Here is a 7,627-nt window from a genome sequence, read left to right on the forward strand (position 1 = left end):
CGCCAGAGCCGCCCGCCTGTCCGGAGCCGCCAGAGCCGCCCGCCAGCCGGGCGCAGCCATTGCCGCCCGCCAGCCGGGCGCAGTCAGGGTCGCCCGCCAGACGGGCGAAACCAGAATCACCTGCCGGGCGTAGCCATCGCCGCCCGCCAGCCGGGCGCAGCCATCGTCGCCCGCCAGCCCGGCGCGGCCAGGGGCTCTACCTAAGTGGGTGACGCCGAGGGTGGAGCGGAGGCCACGTCCCACACCTGAGCCGCCGCCGTAGAAGGCCCACCCGGACCCTCCCCTTCAGAGTTTTGCGGCCGGAGTCCGCACCTTTGGGGGGGGGGTACTGTAACGCCCTGGCCATAGAGAGGGGTCTTTGTTCGTTATTTTGGTTAGGCCAGGGTGTTACATTGGGTAGACGTCCTATGTGCATTTTTCTATGTTGGTTTGTTTCGTTGATTTTGGCCGTGTGGCTTCCAATCAGGCACAGCTGTAGAGTGTTGTTGCTGATTGGGAGTCACACATAAGTGCCAGTTTTTCCGTTGGGGTTTTGTGGGTAATTGTTTCTGTTTAGTCTGTTTCTGTTTTGCACCTGACAGGACTGTTTGGCTGTCGGTTTTCTTGTTTTGTTTTGTGTAGTGTTCTTTAGTAAATTAAACATCAATGATGAACACTAACTCCGCTGCGTATTGGTCCACTTTCTCAGACGATGACTTCTCTGTTTCGTCTGACGACGAAGACAGCCGTTACACATACACATGTTGTAAGTTCCTGGCAACATGGCACGGGCCATACGAGGTGATTGAAAAGCTGGGACCTGTCATTTACCGCGTACGGCAACCGGGGAGACGGAAACCCCAGCAGATTTACTACGTGAACCTGTTGAAGAAGTGGTACGAGAGGACAGCCTTAGCCGTGTTATGATCGGGACCCAGGATGCCAACGGTACCAGTGGTGGTCCCGAGCAATGAGGACCTCGACCCAGCCCAGAAGCAAGAGCTCAGGGAGCTCATCGATCGGAACACGGCTGTGTTCTCCGAGAAGCCGGGTCGCACGTCCCTCATTGAACACCACATCCGTAACCGGCCCGGGGAAACGGTACAAAAGAGGCCATATCGGATTCCGGAGGCCCGAAGGAAGGCCTTGAAACAGGAAGTGGAGGCTATGCTGAGGATGGTGCACCAGGATGGAGTCCCACAGTGCATGGTGCAGCCCCATCGTGTTGGTGCCCAAATCGGACGGTAGCCTCCGCTTCTGTAATGATTTCCAGGGTGTGAACGACATAAGCTTATTCGACGCCTACCCCATACCGAGGGTGGACGAGCTCATCGACCGATTGGGAAAGGCCCGGTACATCAGCACCCTAGACCTGACCAAAGGATATTGGCAGGTACCGTTGGCAGCCTCCTCTCGGGAGAAGACTGCGTTCTCGACACCAGATGGTTTGTATCAGTACAGGGTGCTCCCAATCGGTCTCCACGGAGCCCCGCCCACATTCCAGCGACTGATGAACAGAGTGCTTCGACCCCACCAGCAGTACGCAGCGGCCTATCTGGATGATATCATCATCCACAGCCAAGCTTGGGAAGAGCACCTGACGCACCTCCAGGCAGTGCTGGATGCGCTCAGACAAGCCGGGTTGACCGCGAACCCCAAGAAATGCAAACTAGGGTTCGAGGAGGTGAAGTATCTGGGGTATTTGATCGGACGGGGGAACGTCAAGCCCCAGGAGATGAAGGTTCACGCGGTACGTGACTGGCCCATTCCATGCACCAAGACACATGTCAAGTCCTTCCTGGTTTATCCCGGTTTATCCCCAACTTTGCGGCTATAGCTTCCCCCCTCACCGATCTAACCAGGGCCCGCCTCCTGAAAACAGTGAAATAGACAGACGAGACAGAAGCGGCATTCAGCCATCTGAAGGAAGCGCTGTGCTCCCATCCGATTCTCGTAACGCCCGATTTCCAGGTGCCGATGGTGGTCCAGAAGGATGCATGTGATACAGGACTAGGGGCCGTACAGATACACGATGAGGAGGGGCACCCCATCATGTACATCAGCCGAAAGCTGATACCTAGAGAAAAAAATACTCCATTGTTGAGAAAGAGTGTCTAGCAGTGAAGTGGGCGCTAGACACTCTCAAGTATTACCTGCTAGGTACCCACTTCACCCTGGTCACGGACCATGCTCCCCTGGTCTGGATGGCCAGGGGAAAGGACACAAACGATCGGGTCACCAGGTGGTTCTTGTCCCTTCAACGCTTCTCTTTTTCTGTTGTGCACAGGTCAGGGGCGAAGCATGGTAATGCGGATGCCCTATCGAGAAGGGAGACATACGTCGCACTGATGACAGTCCCCTCCCCGACAGAGCTAAGGGGGGGGGGGTGTAGCATACAGCAGGTCAGCCACCAGGGAGAGTCTCGTCGAGGCCTGGTGACAGACGGAGTATACATCACGAGGCGATGGCTCCATCTGCTGGACATGCCAGGTCTCGACGGGCTCTCCGGCCAGGACTAATTGAGGCTGATTGGGAGTTGGTGAGTAATCAAGGGCTGATTGCTCAACAGCTGTGCAAGTCCCATAAAGCTGCCAGAAGGGCAGCACACAGGGAGAAAGTGGGGGAAGAAAGGACTCCCGTATAGTTGGGGACGGTTGCAGAGGTAACAGGAGTGAGTTCAGTTTTTGATCCCCACAGGATACAGCAAGACCCGGAGCCAAGAAGACGGTATCCCGGAGAGGGTCTCATGTGGGAGACCTTTTCTTTTCAACTATTATTTTAATAAACTCCTTTGAAACTGAGCTAATCCTACTCTGTCTGTGTCTGATCTGTGTAAACGTTTTGACCCAACCCCCTGGTCTGCCACAAGTCTTAACAAAACAGACGAGGTGTTTAAACACACTAATGCTCTAATGCACAGTTTTGTAACAGTCTATATGAGTACATCCGCATCTGACTAATCAGACTCATCTTCAGAGTCACAGTTCTGGCACACATAAATTGCCTGGCCTGAGGTGCAAGCATCATGGGCCCATTTGTTGCATCTCACACACTTCACCCAAGTCTTTTTTGGAAGGCTGTTTGAAAATGGCTCCACACAGACGAGGCAGAAGCTCTCCTCTTCATCTGATGATGACTCTTCTACAATTTTTCTTCTTTGCAGATCCAAATTTTGGATCTAGATTGCTAGATTGTGCCTTATTCTTTTGCATTTCTAGTACCTGCTTCACTGGTGTGTCAGTTAGAATTACGGTTTTGTGCTGTTTTCTTCCTTTGCAAGCTGGTTTTTGGGGGCCAGCTTTTCGATATGGCCGGATGTCCTCAGGAGTTGGTAGTCCGCTGTCAGCAATAGCATTGCTGGGCAAGGGTGAGCTGGTGCTAGCATAAGAACTGGGCAGGTCTGAGCTCGTAATAGGCAGGGCTGGAATGGTGCTGGGGCCTGGCAGGTTGGTGCTGGGGCCTGGCAGGGCTGAAATGGTGCTGGGGCCTGGCAGGTTGGTGCTGGGGCCTGGCAGGGCTGGAATAGTGCTGGGGCCTGGCAGGTTGGTGCTGGGGCCTGGCAGGTTGGTGCTGGGGCCTGGCATGGCTGGAATGTTGCTGGGGCTTGGCAGGGTTGGTGCTGGGGCCTAGTAGGGTTGGGTTCTGAATGGGGCAATCTGTAACGTAGGATGGCGCAAACTCAGTTTCCAGAAATACATCCCTGTTGTAAGGTTGTACCCCAGCCACCCTAAAGCCAGCCTGAATGTTCAAGGTGGGTGCAGCCAGAGGGTAGGCGATTACCACAATCCTAGGAATGTCATAAATTGACATTGTCTTCCTGGGATTGTTCCTCATCCAGGCATCACATGTGGTGTTGATGTGCATCTTTAGTGGCCCGTAGACAGACCTGTCTAAGGTTTGAACCCAACAAGAGCAATGGGATCGGAATTACAGAATAATTATTACATTTTCTTTGGCATAATTGAGTCCATCAATGGACAGATGAGACTTGTGGTTTTGTCCAAAAGGAATAAACAGGGCTTCTCATTTGAGCACTTCGTATGCTCGACGAAATGTTACAGGAAGTCAACAAAGTGCACATCTTTCATCCACCCAGAGGGATTTGTCCCCTCCTTTGCTGCCAGTGGCCCGTTGATCAGGAATTGATCGAAGAAGTTGACACGGGGAATATAAAATATGGAGGTATAATATTCCCTGTGTCTGAGACAGCACAGGCCAGTGTGACGAGGGTTCCCCTTTCAGCGGAGGTCAGTGACCCTACTTGTTTGAATCCATGTCTGCCCACCACGTTGTCATGTTTATGTACAGTGGTCACCCCAGTTTCATCGACATTCCATGTCCCCTGGTCCAAATTGATATCTCTGTAGCACTTCTGCTACATTGTCGAAGAAAGCATGAACATTTTATCTGTTGAAGCTACTTGCCCTGGCAAGGCTAGTTGCCTCCGGCTTTCTCAGCGACAGCGTTGGGTACCGCTTTAAGAAGCCTGTAAACCACTCCGAGCTGGCCTTTTTCTGCCCACATTGGCACGAACTTCAGCTGGTGTGCCACAGCAAACTGATAGGCAAGTCTTCTGACCCCCCTTGGCAACAGACCAAAATAAATGCAAACTGACCTAGTAATATACTGAACAAGCTGCATCTCCAAATCAGGTGAAAAAACCTGCCGTTGCTTTGTATAGCCAACTACTGTTGTTGGCATGGCTGTCTGACTTTCAACTTCTTCTCTGGTAACCTTTTGACAATACCGAGTCAGAGTACGGTAATTTATGTCAAAATCGTTCGCTGTACTCCTGATTGATTTGTTCTGCAACTTCACCAGCCTCACTGCCTCTAACCATCTTTCTTTTCTTCTTTCCTTCTTTCCTTCAAAAAAATTACATATTCATTACAGGCGTATTACGCCCACCTCCCTTTCTACCATCCTTGTTGCCACAATGCAATTCATAACACCACACTAAATTCATGACACTGTATGAAGTAGTGTGTGTGTGTCTGTGAATATACTGTCTCAACAGTAGGTATGTAGTGTGTTAGTAGACACACACACACACACACGCACACGCACACACACACACACACACACACACACACACACACACACACACACACACACACACACACACACACACACACACACACCAGAGCCTGTCTTGTGTAGTCCAGGGATATGTCTTCTGCTCTAAACTATACGAATATATAATAATCCATTTACAGTAACATTTAATCCTATTATCAGAGCTGATTACACAATATCACAATGTTTTTTGAGCATGTTCTATGTGTCTATGTATACTGGGGCAAGTTGTCACATGTGAAGACTTTCCCCTAGGTCATTGAGACAACTTGCCCCAAACTGTGTGCTAATGTTGGCTAAATCTTAAGGTTAGCTCAACATAGGACTGCAGCTAAAGTATCAAAAGACATGTTATTGTCTCCTCTGCTCAGTGCAAAATTATAATTTTGAACATTCATCCCTAACAGTCTTATTGCATAAAATGTAAAGTGCCATTTTTTTACTTTTGAAGGGGAAAAATAAGAAACTTGTGCTCACCTCAGAGTGACCTTGACCACATGTGAACAGGAAGTTGACCATAGAACATGTAGTCACAAAAGTAGCTATTTGAGATAGCGCCTCTAGTGTTGGAATTATGAACGGTTTGACAATTTACCCATGTGACAACTTACCTTGCGCTCCCCTATTCACCTGGGATTTGAACTCACAACCTCTTGGTTCACAGCATTCCAATCTTCCTGCTATGCCACCACGCCTGTGTCATTAACGGATTCGCATGTATCTACTGGGATAACGTCTTTTGTTCATTCCAAGATCCTAAAGATAAAATAAAAATTATGAGCCAGATAGATTAAAACTATCTACAATTTACGTCTGCCGTTAGGGCTCATGGTGTTCCTTGGCAGTCAGCTTTGATGTTGCATCCTATGCATAAGATTTTGAAATTAAGATTGAAACAAAGGGTTTCCAAAATGTATAATTTATTTACTATCAACTTCTTATAAACCTCTTCCTCTCTATACTCTATGGAATAGAGACCTTCCAGGTTTGGATCAATGTTTTAGTTGGGACCGCGTGTGGTCTAATATTAAACAATCTTCTCGGAATCCTGATCACCAACGGATCCATTATAATTTTGTACACAGCATTTATCAAACTCCTTGTAAACTGTGCCATATGAACATTTTTAAAGCTTTCTGTACATTGTGCCATCTTAATGAACCTGGTGCCTTTATACACATGTTTTGGGATTGCCCTTTGGTATCTATATTCTGGGATTAAGTAGCTTTGAGTTTATCCACTCTGTTGTCAGAAAATATTCCTGCATCTCCTTTTGTTTTACTTTTAAATGATGTATCTGTTTTTCATTTATCTCTATGTCAGAAGTGCATTCTTCTCACTGGCCTAACGGCTGCAAAATAAATTATTCCTGTACGATGGAAGCCTCCACACTCACTTTCTATCCGTCAATCGATCCTCACTTTTTTGTATGTAATTTATATGGAGCATTCTACTTCTCGCATTAATGGAGCTAAAGAAGAGACTTTGAACCAATGGCTTCTTGCCGTAAAAACACTTTCATGGGTTGCTCTGGATTTATTTTGTATTTTGAACCGTTTATGTTTATTTAATTTGATCCCTTAGGTCCTCGGGTGGGGTGGGATTGGGATGTAGGGGGGAGTATCTTCATTTTGTATGTATGTTTTCATGTTTGCTGATAGTTATTATTACTAAATAAACATTTGATCACTAAAAAACGTATTTTCACCTGTATTGCTACACTTTGCGCTTCAAAGTAAATTTCAGCTCTGTTAAAAGTACACTGTATAAAAACGATTTCATTTATCATAGTGATTAAGGAGTAAAAACATGTTTTTTCCTTTATTTAACTAAGCAAGTCCCTCTTGGCGTTCCCCTAGGATAGGGGGCGCTACAGCGATTTTTGAAAAAGAAATCGTGCCCATTTTAAACGGCCTCCTACTCAAACTCAAAAGCTAGGATATGCATATAATTAATACTTGTGGATAGAAAACAACCTAAAGTTTCTAAAACTGTTTGAATGGTGTCTGTGAGTATAACAGAACTCATATGGCAGTCAAAACCTAGAGACAGATCGAAACAGGAAGTGGAATTCTGAATTGCGAACTCAACTTCATCACGTTGCCTATTAATCACACCGTGAGCTATGGTTCATTGAGCACTTCCTATTGCTTCCACTAGATGTCCCCAGTCTTTACAAAGTGGTTTGAGCCTCCTACTGTGAAAACTGACAGAATGACACGCTGTGGAACGTGGTCACACGGAGAGGGCCATCACCATTATGACGCCAGCGCCCCTGGTTACCCTCCCCTTTCGAAAAGTTTTGAAACACAATGCAATCGTCCCCCTCGAATCTTATTGGAGCTCTCGTTGAAAAAGGCCCTACAGATTTATGTTATACAACGTTTGACATGTTTGAATGAACCTAAATAAGAAAAAAATGCATTTTGTTGAAAGAGTAGCCCTGCGCACGTCGGAACTTTTGGTGCAGCCTTCAGAACGCGCTAACAACAACAAGCTAATGGAACATAAAGGATTAACTTTTTCGAACGAAAATACATTTGTTGTGGACCTGGGATTCCTGGAAGTGCCT

This window comes from Salmo trutta, chromosome 37 (assembly GCF_901001165.1).
Source record: "Salmo trutta chromosome 37, fSalTru1.1, whole genome shotgun sequence".
Classification (NCBI taxonomy): domain Eukaryota; kingdom Metazoa; phylum Chordata; class Actinopteri; order Salmoniformes; family Salmonidae; genus Salmo; species Salmo trutta.